This window comes from Oncorhynchus masou, chromosome 24 (genome assembly GCF_036934945.1).
Source record: "Oncorhynchus masou masou isolate Uvic2021 chromosome 24, UVic_Omas_1.1, whole genome shotgun sequence".
Classification (NCBI taxonomy): Eukaryota; Metazoa; Chordata; class Actinopteri; order Salmoniformes; family Salmonidae; genus Oncorhynchus; species Oncorhynchus masou.
The window spans coordinates 60738218-60755000 of record NC_088235.1 but is presented as its reverse complement, the minus strand read 5'-3'; the positions used below and the strand labels follow the sequence as shown (position 1 = coordinate 60755000).

General features: G+C 42.2%; 1 long non-coding RNA gene and 1 other non-coding gene across 2 annotated transcripts; both read right to left on the bottom strand.

The window, feature by feature from the left end:
* Positions 1 to 811: 811 nt before the first annotated feature.
* LOC135511663 (uncharacterized) lies at positions 812 to 11038 on the bottom strand. The gene is made up of 3 exons (XR_010451290.1): positions 10989 to 11038; positions 4516 to 4612; positions 812 to 1531 (listed from the first exon to the last, which is right to left on the bottom strand). It is a non-coding gene; the product is annotated as an uncharacterized LOC135511663 (long non-coding RNA).
* Positions 11015 to 11108, bottom strand: trnai-uau (transfer RNA isoleucine (anticodon UAU)). The gene is made up of 2 exons: positions 11071 to 11108; positions 11015 to 11050 (listed from the first exon to the last, which is right to left on the bottom strand). It is a non-coding gene; the product is annotated as a tRNA-Ile (tRNA).
* Between the last annotated feature and the right edge of the window lie 5675 nt (positions 11109 to 16783).

Below are 16783 nucleotides of genomic sequence, written 5' to 3'. Positions count from 1 at the left end.
TTTCTCCCATTCTTCTCTGCAGATCTTCTCAAGCTCTGTCAGGTTGGATAGGGAGCGTCGCTTCACAGCTATTTTCAGGTCTCTCCAGAGATGTTCGATCGGGTTCAAGTCTGGGCTCTGGCTTGGCCACTAAAGGATATTCAGAGACTTGTCCCGAAGCCACTCCTGCATTGTCTTGGCTGTATGCTTAGGGTTGTTGTCTTGTTGGAAGGCGAACCTTCGCCTGTCTGAGGTCCTGAGTGCTCTGTAGCAGGTTTCATCAAGAATCTCTCTGTACGTTGCTCTGTTCATCTTTCCCTCGATCCTGACTAGTCTCCCAGTCCCTGCAGCTGAAAAACATCCCCACAGCATGATGCTGCCACCACCGTGCTTGATCGTATAGACAGTGCCAGGTTTCCTCCAGATGTGACACTTGGCATTCTGGCCAAAGAGTTCGATCTTGGTTTCATCAGACCAGAAAATCTTGTTTCTCATGGTGTGAGAGGCCTTTCGGTGCCTTTTGGCAAACTCCAAGCGGGCCGTTATGTGCCTCATACTGAGCAGTGGCTTCCGTTTAGCCACTCTACCATAAAGGCCTGGTTGGTGGAGTGCTACAGAGATGGTTGTCCTTCTGAAAGGTTCTCCCATCTCCACAGGTTCTCCCACCTCCAGAGGAACTCTGGAGCGCTGTCAGAGTGACCATCGGGCTCTTGGTCACCTCCCTGACCAAAGACCCTTCTCCCCCGATTGCTCAGTTTTACTGGGCGGCCGGCTCTAGGGAGAGTCTTGGTGGTTCCAAACTTCTTCCATTTAAGAATGATGAAGGCCACTGTGTTCTTGGGGACCTTAAAAGCTGCAGACATTTTTTGGGTCCCTTCCCCAGATCTGTGCGTCGACACAATCCTGTCTTGCAGTTCTATGGACAATTCCTTCAAACTCATGGCTTGGTTTTGGCCATGTACTGCAACAGTGGGACCTTAAGGTGTGTGTGCCTTTGCTAAATGAATTTACCACAGGTGGACTCCAATCAAGTTGCAGAAACATCAAGGATGATCAATGGAAACAAGATGCAACTGAGCTCAATTTCAAGTCTCATAGCAAAGTCAAATCAAAATTGAATCAATTTTTTTTATATAGCCCTTCGTACATCAGCTGATATCTCAAAGTGCTGTACAGACACCCAGCCTAAAACCTCAAACAGCAAGCAATGCAGGTGTTGAAGCACGTTGGCTCGGAAAAACTCCCCAAAAAGGCCAAAACCTAGGAAGAAACCTAGAGGGGAACCAGGCTATGAGGGGTGGCCAGTCCTCTTCTGGCTGTGCCGGGTGGAGATTATAACAGAATATGGCCAAGATGTTCAAATGTTCATAAATGACCAGCATGGTCAAATAATAGGTCTGGGACAGGTAGCACGTCCGGTGAACAGGTCAGGATTCCATAGCCGCAGGCAGAACAGTTGAAACTGGAGCAGCAGCACGGCCATGTGGACTGGGGACAGCAAGGAGTCATCATGCCAGGTAGTCCTGAGGCATGATCCTAGGGCTCAGGTCCTCTGAGAGAGAGAAAGAGAGAATTAGAGAGAGCATACTTAAATTCACACTGGACACTGGATAAGACAGGAGAAGTACTCCAGATATAACAAACTGATCCTAGCCCCCCGACACATAAACTACTGTAGCATAAATACTGTAGGCTGAGACAGGAGGGGTCAGGAGACACTGTGGCCCCATCCGATGATACCCCCGGACAGGGCCAATCAGGAAGGATCGGAATATCTCTGTAAATACTGTATTTCTGATTTTAATTTCTTATACATTTGCAAACATTTCTAAACACCTGTTTTCGCTTCGTCTTTATGGGGTATTGTGTGTAGATTGATGAAGAAAAAAACACATTTAATGAATATTAGGCTGTAACTTAACAGAATGTGGAAAAAGTCAAGGGGTCTGACTTCTATCCGAATGCACTGTATGTGTGGCGCTCCAACTAGAGTGTTACATGGAGAAAACATTAAGTTTCCCAGTTGCAGAATTTGAGGTATCTAGCTACGCACACAAAGTGTCTATTCACCCCCTTGGCATTTTTCCTATTTTGTTGCCTTACAACCTGGAATTAAAATTTTGAGGGGATTTGTATCATTTGATTTACACAATATGCCTACCACCTTGAAGATGCAAAACATGTATTATTGTGAAACAAACAAGGAATAAGATAAAACTTGAAAACTTGAACATGCATAACTATCCCCCCCCAAAGTCAATACTTTGTAGAGCCACCTTTTGCAGCAATTACAGCTGCAAGTCTCTTGGGGTATGTCTCTATAAGCTTGACACATCTAGCCACTGGGATTTTTTTTACCATTCTTCAAGGCAAAACTGCTCCAGCTCCTTCAAGTTGAATGGGTTCTGCTGGTGTAGAGCAATCTTTAAGTCATACGACAGATTCTCAATTGTATTGAGGTCTGAGCTTAAACTAACTAGGCCATTCCAAGACATTTAAAGGTTTCCCCTTAAACCACTCGATTGTTGCATTAGCAGTATGCTTACGGTTATTGTCTTGCTGGAAGGTGAACCTCAGTCCCAGTCTCAAATATCTGGAATACTGAAACAGGTGTCCCTCCAGAATTTCCCTGTATTTAGCGCATTCCATCATTCCTTCAATTCTGACCAGTTTCCCAGTCCCTGCCAGTTTCCCAGTCCCTGCCAATGAAAAACATCCCCACAGCATGGTGCTGCCACCACCATGCTTCACTGTGGGGATGGTGTTCTTGGGGTGATGGAGCTGTTGGGTTTGCACCAGACATAGCGTTTTCCTTGATGGCCAAAAAGCTCAATTTTAGTCTCATCTGACCAGAGTACCTTCTTCCATATGTTTGGGGAGTCTCCCACATGACTTTTGGCGAACACCAAACATGTTTGCTTATTTTTTTATGGTTATGGCCACTCTTCCGTAAAGCCCAGCTCTGTGGAGTGTACGGCTTAAAGTGGTCCTATGGACAGATACTCCAATCTCTGCTGTGGAGCTTTGCAGCTCCTTCAGGGTTATCTTTGGTCTCTTTGTTGACTAATGATTTAACATCCTCCTTGCCTGGTCCATGAGTTTTGGTGGGTGGGCCTCTTGGCAGGTTTGTTGTCGTGCCATATTATTTCAATTTTTTAATAATGGATTTAATGGTGCTCTGTGGGATGTTCAAAGTTTTGAATATTGTTTTATAACCCAACCCTGATCTGTACTTCTCCACAACTTTTTCCCTCACCTGTTTGGAGAGCTCATTGGTCTTCATAGTACTGCTTGCTTGGTGGTGCCCCTTGCTTAGTGGTGTTGCAGACCCTGGGGCCTTTCAGAACAGGTGTATATATACTGAGATCATGTGACACTTCGATTGCACACAGGTGGACTTTATTTAACTAATTATGTGACTTATGAGGGTAATTGGTTGCACCAGATCTTATTTAGGGGCTTCCTAGCAAAGGGGGTGAATACATATGCACGCACCACTTTTCCGTTTTGAATGTATTCTTTTTTTCATTTCACTTCACCAATTGGACTATTTTATGTATGTCCATTACATGAAATCCAAATAAAAACCCATTTAAATTACAGGTTGTAATGCAACAAAATAGGAAAAACGCCAAGGGGGGTGAATACTTTTGCAAGGCACTGTACAGGAAAGCACATATCCACACACGTACCCACACGCATGCATGAAAAGAGGTATTGTTAGAGACCTGAGGGGTAGTAAAGCAAGTCTGTAGTGCTGTAAATCCTGTCAATCCAGTGTACTTTCTAGAAAAAGAGACAAAGAGAAAGGGGAGGAGACAAGGAGAGAGGGAGTAGAGTGTGCGATGGGAGTTTGCAAAGGAGCAGGGCTGTCGGAGTGATGTTTAATTAGCTTAAGGAGGCGCAGGGGGAGGTGAGCCAATGGACCCTATATTCTCTGGACACCCCCCTCCCCTCATCTATCTCCAAAGTGTACTTGGCTCCTCCACCTCAACACAGTGTTCAGCACTGAGAGTTCATCAGGCTCAGAGTTCTCTGGAAGTTACCACTGCCTCCCTGCTACTCTCTGCTACGTTATCAGAGAGCCTTCATAGCCACGTTGGGATCGAGCTCACAGAGGAACACAAACACACACCCACACGGACTGTTATTGTCATGTTATTGTGAGTATGTTTGAGGCTTGAAACATATAATGTTTATTGTATTTAGAAACACATATACAGTGTAATTAGGTTTTTACATTTGACCAAGTTGTTAGTGAGACACACAACCCATAAACTTCACAGTCTTATACTAAAGACTAACATACGTGGGCTGAGTTTGAATCTCCAACAGCAGCACACACCTGAGAAATTCTAACCAGAGAACCAAGCAAATTCAGCAAGAACGTGGAGAAACTGAAAGAGAGAAACTGAAATGAAGCAGAAACTCTCTCTCGCACCACAACTCCCTCATCCTCCCTGTCCTCGAGTTGCAGCAAAGAGAGACAACAAACAAAAACTTGTTCTGACAATCTGATAAACCCCAAACTCTGACCTCCAGTCTGCTGTTCTTCTGCCTAGAGCGCCATGACATCACTTCCCCTTGGCGCTCTGACAGGCTCTTCATCACCAACCTGCCCGGGGTGCGAGCTCTGTGGGAAGGAAATCAAAATAATGATAATAATTATACCTTCACACATAATGAGTACAGCCCCACGGGCCACTATGTCACTGCTCCCAGATGCATAGCACTCAGTGCTAACGAAAGACACGCGAATTATAGTTCATGACACATAGCTCTGTCGTTAGTCACGAGGGGGCCGAGATCTAAAGATTATATGCGTACAGTTGCATGAGGCCTTTCAAAACATTGAATCGCCTGCATTACGTCCCACAGAGTTGCGGGACAACGTCTCTCGACAATTAGAGGAACTGACTGACATTGTTGTACGGCAAAAGGGTTTTGTTTCATTTGACTGTAAAATATGCGATAATGATTCTGTTTTACAGAGTGGATGTATTTCCCACATCCATTTTATACGGTTACTTCACTAGTCTTGGCAAACACACAGTGAAAACAGCTGTTTTGAATCCAGTGTTGATGCTGGGCTCAGATAAAATTGGGAAATTCATATTTCAACCATCTGTTCCTCGAATAAAGGAGTGATCGTGACAACTAAACTAAACAACTATAACTAAAGGATTTCCAGCATCTATAACTACAACTAAATACTAATAGGATTTCCTCTTTGTTCAAAGCTTCACTACATACTAGCAGGAAAGGCATTTCACCAGTGCACGTGACAATAAAAATGTGAGACTTAATATTGACTGCTCTGTATCTTCTTAAACGTTGTGTGCACATACAGTCATACGGGATCCAGTCTTCCCCCCGTATCCTTAGTGTTAAAGGGTTTTAAAGACGAGTCGGCTAAGAAAGAGTGATTGATTGATTGTCTACTGAATGATTGGTCGGATCACCCCAGGGTAGATGAATGAGGAGATAAAGAAACAGGCCCAACCACCACGCCCAAAAACGCTTCACACGGTGTTTATTTTCAAGTCTCACCACTGTCTTGCCCTTTCACGGGTCTTTTCTCCCCCGAAAAGGGTCTGACTAGAGTTTCTGTTTGACCCCTGGATGCACCGCACTTCTCCAAAGCATCTTGCCTGCTCAATGTGTACATTTCTGTTTTTATTCAACTGTAGCGCTTTATATTCTATGTTTCAAACGTGTCTTTGTATTCAACTTAATGTGCCGCTACTGTCTTTTGGTCTGGTCTGTCTTAAAAAAAAAGATTTTTAATCTCAATGAGACTAACCTGGTAAAAATAAAGGTGACATTTTTATTTTATACCAATAAGTTGATGAACCAAACCCTTACATTAGCTGCTAGGCCTAAATCATGCCATATCATGCCATACTTAGACTGAGAAAGGTGATTTTAAGAGGAATTTAGCTTTGATATATGGAGACTTTGTGAAATCAATGCGACAGAACACCATCCAACACAATAAAACTCTGGAATGGGAAAAACTATGTGTGCCAGTTCACTGGAACACATACCTGTGTCACATAGGAAGTGCACACAAACAACTACATGAACAACACAAACACACATTCAGCGCTTCAGTACAGTCCTGATCATCATTTAGCCTACACAACCCACACAAAATCTTGTAGCGAACAGAGGGGGCAGGAAACAAACTCAGGTCTCTGGCGTAAAAGGCAATCACCCTACATTACACCAATAGGTTTAACCCTTTTGGTGGGAATTGTAACGTGGCTCATATCGAGAGGATCGCATGTTCCCATGCTTCGACTTTCTTTCAAGCCCTTTCACACGTCCACCTGTGCATTCCGATGGCCTCACCGCACAATCCCTCTTCTGACAACCAATGTGGTGTTTATGCCCTCTACGCACAGGCGTTTTAATGTTACACTGCACAGGCGTTTTAATGTTACACTGCACAGGCGTTTTAATGTTACACTGCACAGGCGTTTTAATGTTACACTGCACAGGCGTTTTAATGTTACACTGCACAGGCTTTTAATGTTACACACTGCACAGGTGTTTTAATGTTACACTGCACTGGCGTTTTACTGTTACACTGCACAGGCGTTTTAATGTTACACTGCATGGCGGTAGTGGGGAGCTGCACAAAACAACAAACCTAGCCTGAACTAGCTACCCATAAATCCCAGTACAGCAGGAGGTATCTCCCCAGAGAGATAATAACGAGAGAGAAAATGGTGCTCTCACAACTAGCTATATCCCCAATCCTACGTTCAGCTTCCCCCTCTTCTGTTACCACGACAACATAGTAAACAAGGAACGTGACTGGTGCTGCCAGCCAGGGGCCAGGGGCAGGGTCGGCTCACCCTACCACCTGAGGGTCGCTACAATACGTTAGTGAAGAACCCATGCCTAATTTACCCAAGGGCACATTTGAGTTGAGTGAGAAGTGAAATGTGGTGTGAGGAGAGGAGAGAAAAAATAAAACATCTCAGAGGAAAAAGAACATTCCTGGAAAAGTTTGGACAGACAAGTGCATTGTGGTGATGATGGTGTGTTTGGCATGTCTCCATCCAGACCTGTCTATGCTGAACAGACGAGCTTGCATTACAAAACACTGCCTCCACAAGTGTAGACAGGATATGGTGATGAGGGACTCCATTACTGTTTGTGTGCATGCATGAGAGGGTGCATGTGCAACTTTAGAGACGGCCTGCATGGGCAGAGAACCGCAAGAGGGGCCTACGACTCCCAGGGTGCTGTACAAGAACCTGTCTTACTGGGGCTAGTGCCTCCACTATGCCAACAGAGGAATTGCAGACTCAAAGAAAACCTGCAGATTGAGCATATTATACCGAAATATTCGGAGAAGTGGCCACCTAAGGGCCTGGTTCTCGTGTCCAATTGTCCACTTGAGAACTCTGACTGACAATTTGTTGAAGACGCTACATCCCTTCAGGAAATAAACAAAACTCCTCCATACTGATCGTAAGTGAAAACGGGTAAGCTACAGAGCTTGTGAGAGTCTTAAGAGTACTGGTGGGAAGATGGTTTCTCATTTTTGTAGTGCACGAGGGACAGGCTCCTCCCCTCCTGTGACCTTGTTTTCCACTGATCTCATGCTAATTGCATCTGGCCTCAAGTGTTCCTGGGAGGGCACTAAATGAACGAAGGTTAAATCCCTCGACAGACCATGTTTTTTAAATCAGCTGTGTTCTTTCCGTGTAACAGTCAATTATATGAATCTTAGTCATTTAAATTGGGATGATGTCGAAATCTGAGTGTGTGTGTATTGAGGTCGGGAAGAGGAGGAGGGGGAGAGGGGAGTAGACGGGGAGGCCAGCTGCCAAAGCTCTCTGCTCAGTGCTCAGTTTTCTCTACAGTAAATCTCTCTCCTCTATCATGTGTTGCTCATCTTCAAAATGGATCCATCCACTCAAACTCACTTAAACAGTTGTAGGAGCCCTATATAGCAGGGGTTCAAAAACGTTTTTGCTTTGTGACCCACCATAGGGGTTGAGTGCTGAAAAGACATACAGACCAAAGAATAAGTACAAAATATTATCTTGGCAGCGGACAGAAAAATGTGGAGTTTAATAGCTAATCTCCTGTAATTCCACACATTCTGCCATGGAGCTGAAATAACTTATTTAAAAAAAAAGCCAATTCTAAACATTTTGACATGGCTAATGCTGTGTTCTTACCCTCAAACATTATAACACAATCAATGGGGGCCTGATTGTCAAGCTTTTATTTAGTTGATTGCAAATTCTCAAAGACTATAAACTATTATTGAAAAATATACACTGAGTGTACAAACACCTTCCTAATATAGAGTTGCACCCCCCTTTGCCCTCAGAACAGCCTCAATTCATAGGGGCATGGACTCTACAAGTCCTCGAAAGCGTTCCACAGGGATGCAGACCCATATTGACTCCAATGCTTCCCACAGTTGTGTCAAGCTGGCTGGATGCCCTTTAGGTGGTGGAACATTCCTGTATACACACTGGAAACTGTTGAGTGTGAAAAACACAGCAGCATTGCAGTTCTTGACACATTAAAACCAGTGTGCCTGGCACATACTCCCATACCCTGGTCAAAGGCACTTACATCTGGCCCATTCACCCTCTGAATGGCATGCGTACACAATCCATGTCTCAATTGTCTCAAGGTTTAAAAATCCTTCTTTAACCAGTCTCCCCCCCCTTCATCTCCACTGACGGAAGTGGATTTAACAGGTGACATCAATAAGGGATTATAGCTTTCACATTGATTCACCTAGTCAATCTATGTCATGGAAATAGCAGGTGTTCCTAATGTTTTGTTCACTCAGTGTGTAGGTCCATTATCTTTTCTACATACTTTCTGTTTGGTTTTAGTGATTGAAGTTTACCATGAAAGTGTTTTTCTATCTTTTTATGGAGGTGGGGGGGGCAATGTCATTGAGAAACTCACCTTGACCTCTGCCGTCTCGACCCACAGTTTTTAACCACTGCTCTATAGGACACCACACGCACTAATGCGCGTCGTCCTATGTCGTCAGATATAGGGCTAACTCACATAAGGTTGTTTAAATGAATTAGGTGCTACCTAAATAACAGCTTAAAGCCTATTCCTAGAGAGTTTTCTTTTCAGCTTTTACACATTCCCCTAATCTATTTGTCCAGGTGTTCAACATGTTCTTCCCAGCAACATTTATATTTCACAATGTTTTAATAGTCTATTGCATTTCTTTAACATCCAACTAGTATAGAACATTCTGATCAAGTTCAGGAAGCATTGTAATGTTAAAATGATAGACTGTTCATTTTGCTAACTGTCTTTTTCCTCAGACAAGCGCACGCACACACACGTAATCAGTATAGGAGAACCTTCTAACATTTCAAACAAACATAAATGTTGGGAATGATAAATCAATCAAATGTGTCTCAATGCTGTTTTCATTCAAATAAAGAGTCGTAGCGATTCACTACCAGCCGCCAAACCTCATTGATGTAACCAGAGATGGTACACCTCACTCATAGCATGGATAACAGCGCCCCCCAGTGGGAGTTGATACAAGACATAACAGGCAGGCAAGAGAAATAGAGTACAGTAACTACAACATTCTAATGTAATCTGGTAGATTACCTCAATCAATCAAATCAATCAAATTGATTTATAAAGCCCTCTTTACATCAGCCAATGTCACAAAGTGCTGTACAGAAACCCAACCTAAAACCCCAAACAGCAAGCAATTCAGATGTAGAAGCACGGTGGCTAGGAAAAACTCCCTAGAAAGGCAGGAACCTAGGAAGAAACCTAGAAAGGAACCAGGCTCTGAGGGGTGGCCAGTTCTCTTCTGGCTGTGTAGGGTGGAGATTATAACAGTGCATGGCCAACATGTTCAAACATTCATAGATCACCAGCAGGGTCAGATAATAATAATCACAGTGGTTGTAGCGGGTGCAACAGGTCAGCACCTCAGGAGTAAATGTCAGTTGGCTTTTCATAGCCGATCATTCACAGTTAGAGACAGCAGGTGCGGTAGAGAGAGAGTCCAAAACAGCAGGTCCGGGACAAGGTAGCACGTCCACTGAACAGGTCAGGGTTCCATACCCACAGGCACAACAGTTGAAACTGGAGCAGCATCATGACAAGGTGGACTGGGGACAACAAGGAGACATCAGGCCAGGTGGTCCTGAGGCATGATCCTAACCCCACCCACCTTGCCAAAGCTCAGCCCCCACAACACTAGATGGACATCTTCAACCACCAATCTACTACCCTGAGACAAGGCCGAGTATAGCCCACGAAGATCTCCCCCACGGCACGAACCCGAGGGGGGGCGCCAACCCGGACAGGAAGATCACGTCAGTGACTCAACCGACTCAGGTGACGCACCCCTCCTAGGGACGGCATGGAAGTGCACCAGTAAGCCAGTGACTCAGCCCCCATAATGGGGTTTAGAAGCAGAGAATCCCAGAGAATCTCAACTACAGTCCCTCTCACCTTGTCCAAGAACAAATGCAGTTCATTATCAAAGACCAACCCCTCTAGTGAAGTTAAACTGCAAGTCACTCATGCTGCCTCCTATCGATAATAAGAGGGAACTACTTCAGCTCAGTTGATGAAATACAGTATGAGTTCACAACAAACATACACGTCTGACATTTATAGCTAAAAACTAACACTATACTTGCACGTTTATATAAGCAAAGTCCTCCCACCAAATCATAACACAAAAGCAGAATAACTAGAACATTGATAGCCTTTCATGAAAAGATTTCGCATAGAAATGGTAGCGTATTCATCCAATTGTTGTGTGAGAATACGAATCTTGATTTAAACTAACGTACTCTGCTTACATTATGTACTAGGTTGAGGCTAGAGACAAGAAAATACAATTCATACAGGGTATATTCTTTGACTATGCTGCTGAGCTGTCGAATTGTCAGACACCGATCGTTTAGGTTACTGCGTGGCTGGTCAAAGTATTCCATGTTAATACAACTTCAATGGATAATACATACCTATCGCTCTCTCTTAGTAAAAACACTGCTCCAGGTGAGGCTCGAACTCACAACCTCGGCATAGCTCTACAATGTACTGTCATATAAGTACCGCGCGCTAACCGATTGCGCCACTGGAGCTCCGCTACTTCGGCTCAACAATACAGTGTATCAACCCTCTAATCTGGATGTTAGCTCCGGTTTCTGATTTACTTAGAGATCAGTATATTGTATGTTATGTGTTGCAACATAGTCAGCAACGTACAGTAGCATGCATAGAAACTGATCTAGATCTGCCTAAACTCTGATAAATGACTGATTTGCCAAATCACTCGTTTGCGTTGTTTGAACATAGCTAATCTGGCTAGCTAACGTTAGCTCGCCTGAACTGCTTTACTGGACTGATATAGCTGTCCGTTGTTGAGTGTATTGTGTCTTACAACTTCGACGGATAATTGCCTGTTTTAGTTGTATTGTCCCATATTGGACTGTATGTATTTGACACCTAATCTGGAAAGTGATCAACTGTGTGCTTGTAGTATGAGTGTTCATTTCATAGCAGGTTGCTAATGCTATCTGTGAAATACTGGCTGCGACAGGGTACCAGATTGAGACTTCCGTATAATGTATTTCTCACGCATGCTCAGTTTGTCTGAATTGGTACCGATCGAATTTATCAATAAGGAATCGTATTAAATGCATATTTTACAGATGTTTTGATGTCTCAGCATGAACCAAGATCTCCTTGAATAAACCATATAATTCTCTATTGACTAACCGTGTACTTTTTCTTAAGGCTACCCCACTTTATAACATGACGCCACTTTTGCCTGTATAATAATAATAATGTAACGACCCTGGGTTTATAAACGCGGAAATCAATTCTGCCGCATGAGTGGTGCTTTTGCGGCACAGTCGATAGCGCGCCGGACCTCGGGCTAGAGGGTCGAGGGTTCGAGACCTGCTCCCCTGCTTTTTCATTACAATAATAGCCTGTTTTTGGAAGTCTGCTTTGTGGTAGTAGTATGTACTAGTAATTTAAAAGAAAAATTATATATATAATTGTATTATTTTATTTTTTAGTGGGTATATAATTTTCAATGTAATTGTCTACGTAATTTCCAATCTCCCATATATTTTTGGTAAATACATACTTTTATATATATATATTTTTATCTAGATATTTTCCTTTATCATTTTCCCCAAACCATACCATCCCTCCCCTAATTTGAGTAAACTAATGGACAACAACACTTAGGCTTCTACTTCCAGTTTATACACACTATATCCATTTGTACAGACCAAGTATTATTTTACAGTAGTTATCTTTTGCTTGTTTTTAGTCCCATCCTTCAGCTCTACTCAACCCCTCCCATCTATCTCTGAACACCATCCAGCTTAGATGTATATTTGCCATATATCTTTCAACTGTGCTGTTTCACAAAAGTTCTGAAACTTTTATGCTCATAGATTTTGCATATTGTAAATTAAATATAAACATTTTTGCTAAGAGTATTATTATATTATTGAACCCAGCAGTGCTATTTGCAGATTTAGCTCCAGGTGAATGTTGCAGTTCTTCAGCCATTCCTAAACCTGCTACCAAAAACAAGCTACATACGGACAGTACCAAAACAAATGATCTAATATTTTTGTCTCTTCACAGCAAAATCTGCAGAGCTGGGATGGTTGCATCCCCCATACATACAGTTTATAACATTCTATTGGTTGCAAATATTTTAGATAATAATTTAAATAGAAAACTAAAAGTTTTGAATCCAGCATTGTTTTGTGTATCAGTTCATAAACCATGTGCCATGGCATCGGTACAGCAAAAATCTCTTCCCAACTATTTTGCAATCTATATAAGCAATCAATTTTGTGTTCCTTAAATTAAACTGGTATACTTTTTGGTCATTAATGCAATTTTAATGCCAATTTTGGTCATTAATGCAGTGTCGACAGACAAGTTTCTTACTTTCTTCCCCTTCCACTTGCTTCTTCCATTTTTGCGGTAATGCTGCAGTTAGTTGGTTGTAATTTTAAGTAGAGCAGACATTTCCATACATGTTTGTTAGCCGCATGCAGTAGTATCTTCATGTTTTTATTACAGAATGAAAACACTGCTAGTCTAGACATGTATGATAGGTCTAGTTCATTGGATGATCACAATACAAAATGTCAACAATCATACATCATTGCCATCATGATTTCAGATCATCATAATTTATCCACTACCTTTATCAATAATTTGTCTGTATCTGGATGGATGGATGGATGGTTGAGGCCGATGGATGACTGGATGGATGGATCCTTAACATATAGTACGAGTCAAAAGTTTGGACACACCTAATCATTCAAGCGTTTTTCCTTCTATTTACTATGTTCTACATTGTAGAATAATAGTGAAGACATCAAAAATATGAAATAACACATATGGAATCATGTAGTAACCCAGAAAATATTTTAGATTTGGTATTCTTCAAAGTAGCCAACCTTTGCCTTGATGACAGCTTTGCACAATATTGGTATTCTCTCAACCAGCTTCATGAGATAGTCACCTGGAATGCATTTCAATTGACAGGTGTGCCTTGTTATAAGTTAATTTGTGGAATTTCTTTCCTTCTTAATGTGTTTAAAAACCATCAAGCCCTATGATGAAACTGGCTTTCATGAGGACAGCCACAGGAAAGGAAGACCCAGAGTTGCCTCTGCTGCAGAGGACAAGTTCATTAGAGTTACCAGCCTCAGAAATTGCAGCCCAAATAAATGCTTCACAGAGTTCAAGTAACAGACACATCTCAACAACAACTGTTCAGAGGAGACTGCGTGAATCAGGCCTTCATGGTTGAATACACCAATAATAAGAAGAGACTTGCTTGGGCCACGAAACACGAGCAATGGACATTAGACTGGTGGAAATCTGTCCTTTGGTCTGATGAGTCCAAATTTGAGATTTTAGGTTCCAACCTCCGTATCTTTGCGAGATGCAGATTAGGTGAATGAATGATTGCGCTTGGTGGGACTATCATTTATTTTTCAACAGGAAAATGACCCAAAACACACCCCCAGGTTACTACATGATTCCATAAGTGTTATTTCAAAGTTTTTATTTCTTCATTATTATTCTACAACATATCAAATGGCAACAATTAAGAAAAACCCTTGAATGAGTAGGTGTGTCCAAACTTTTGACTGGTACTGTAAATCATGAGGATGTACAGTATATCATTTTTTGAATCTATTATTTGTTATTTGCAAACTTTGCCATGAAATGAGCAGCAGCAATACAGAACCATCATTGGTCTGCCATATAACTCGCTTCTGTCTATTTGAGCTGGTCAGTATGTAATCCTGTGTAACTTGGCTTTAAAAAAAAATGTATCGCCTATACATTTTTTTTTTTTTTTACAAAAGACTCAATCAAGTATGCAGGTATCCATTTCATTAGTGCCTCACTGCAACAACTGTTTCAGAGCACAGAGGAACTGATGAATTTACGAATATGGCCGGTTCAATAAGGCCATTGTCAGTAAATGTAGGCAAAAGGTGTAGTTAAATTGTTGCCAGGAGCACAGATACAGTCACCAACGCTTTGGATAACATGAAAACAGTCTAACCAGCTCTGCTAGGGTGAGTAAAATGGTCAGAGTTTGGGTGGGGGCTTTAGTTTAAGACGATTCTTATGGCATTGCACATGGTCAGTGTCTGCCGTGAAGCATTCATCCATGTAAGAGTCTAGCTACATTTTCAGATATTATACCTTTCTAATTTTGTTAGAAAGTAGTTTTCATTGCAAATTAAAGTTTACTGTTAGCTAGCTAGCTGACATTAAATGGCTGGCTTGCTAGCTAACATTACGTTTATGATGTGTGTATTATTGTTGTCTCAGAATGCCATTTTGCCTTGCTAGTTATAGTCGAATGTTAGCTAGCTAACATTGAGCCTATTTGGTTAACTTTAGCCAGCTATGACAATCGGTTTGTATCACAAGTAATTTAGGGATTAGGATTATGGGTCATTGTTTAGCTAGCATGTCTAAACAAAAGCCGTAATCACCATCAAACAAACCTGGCTATCTATTGTATAATAATGCCAAAATATTTGTATCTGGAATTTGTCTTTCAGCATCAGTAGAACACGCCTGACTCTCCTCCACCAGTCATACAAGGAGAATGGTCTAATGCCTCCCATCAAATAGAGATCTGGCCCAAGCAAGCACAGGTTACACCTAAAGCATGAGGACTTGCAGCGAGAGGTGAACTTCATCAACAACTACACAGAGGATAATGCAATAGTATTACCAGGAAGCCACCCAGGACACAAACACTTTGGTGGAAAGCTGTTGCCATCCCATGTGACAAAAGTAGCAGTGTGGCATCTCTATAAGAAATCGATGACATCACTTGGTATGTAAAGCATAAACAACACATTTTTATTATTTAATTTACCTACTTTTATTGATATTAAGTTATTTCTGTATTTCCTAGAGGTACATGTATTTGGGTTGTGTGTTATCATTTTAACTTCCAGTTACCAAGAGGATGTTTCTGTATGCTGTATTGCTGCTCTGCACATTTGTAGGTAAGTGAAACTTACCTGATAATGATGCATAAAGAAAAATTATGTTACGTTTTACATGACATTTTATTTTTATTAACTTATCTTAATGTTTTTGTTGTTGTTTGCAGATGCACCAACCTTCTGACACTATGCAGCCAGGTCCCATCTACTTTCTAACTCCTTGCAACTGCAGTGGCCAAAACAAGAACACATTTGTGCTCTGGTATTGTGCCTGGCTGAACAAGCTCCCCCACAGTCTGGACCTTCACTTCCTGATCACCTGGTTTGCCCCCGACCGGTGCTTTGGCCTCATCAAGCAGCGCTTCAGAAAGACCAGAGTGAACACTTTGTCTGAGATTTCAGGTGTTGTGAAGGACAGCACTGTGACGGGTCAACATCTCACAGCAGGTTGGACTGGAGGATGATACTGTGCTGGTGGAAAGCTATGGCTGGCAACAGCACCTGACTCCGTACTTCAGGCCGCTGCCACATTTCAAGCAGTACCAGCACTTTAGGTGAATATCATTTTCATTGCATTGTATGAGGTTATTCTTCTTAACTAAACATGGGATGTGAAATGATGTTGTAATGTCATCTCATTTTTTTTGTTATTTCCTGTTTTACAGTTTCGATGCTCTGGAGCCTGGTGTTGTTGTCGTCAAGGAGCGTTCGGACTCTGTCAGGACCAGGTTTCAGCTGCTGCGCAACGCTGACATCCGTCCTCCTATAGATGGTCTACAAGCACCGCCTGGACTGGACACAGCAAGACAAACCTTTTGAGAAGATCAGGGAGTTTTGTGACGAAGAGGCTATGGACATCACATGCCCTGTACCAAAGTCAAGGGCAGGACAGAAACAGGCTCTCCGAATACAGATTCCCTTGTTCATGCATGGTTCAGACAGACCAGTCATCAGCACTATCTGCAGTGCCTTTATTCAACTGACTCTCTCCTAACACACATGCCATATGTTGCTGCTACTATTATTTTTGTATCCTGCTGCTCAGCCACTTTACCCCTGATTGTATGCATATAACTAATCTATCAATGATATTGATATTGTTCTTACTGTATATTATTATATTTATATTGACACTTTCTATTTCCGATTATGCTACTATGCAAGTAACCATTTGGCTGTACCGTTTACACCTTCTGTAGAGACCCAGCCACTTGGCAAGATGTGGATGGGTTTATAGCATTTCTTTCACGTGACCCATCAATTTATACAAGTGTGTCTGGGTAAGCGTCATC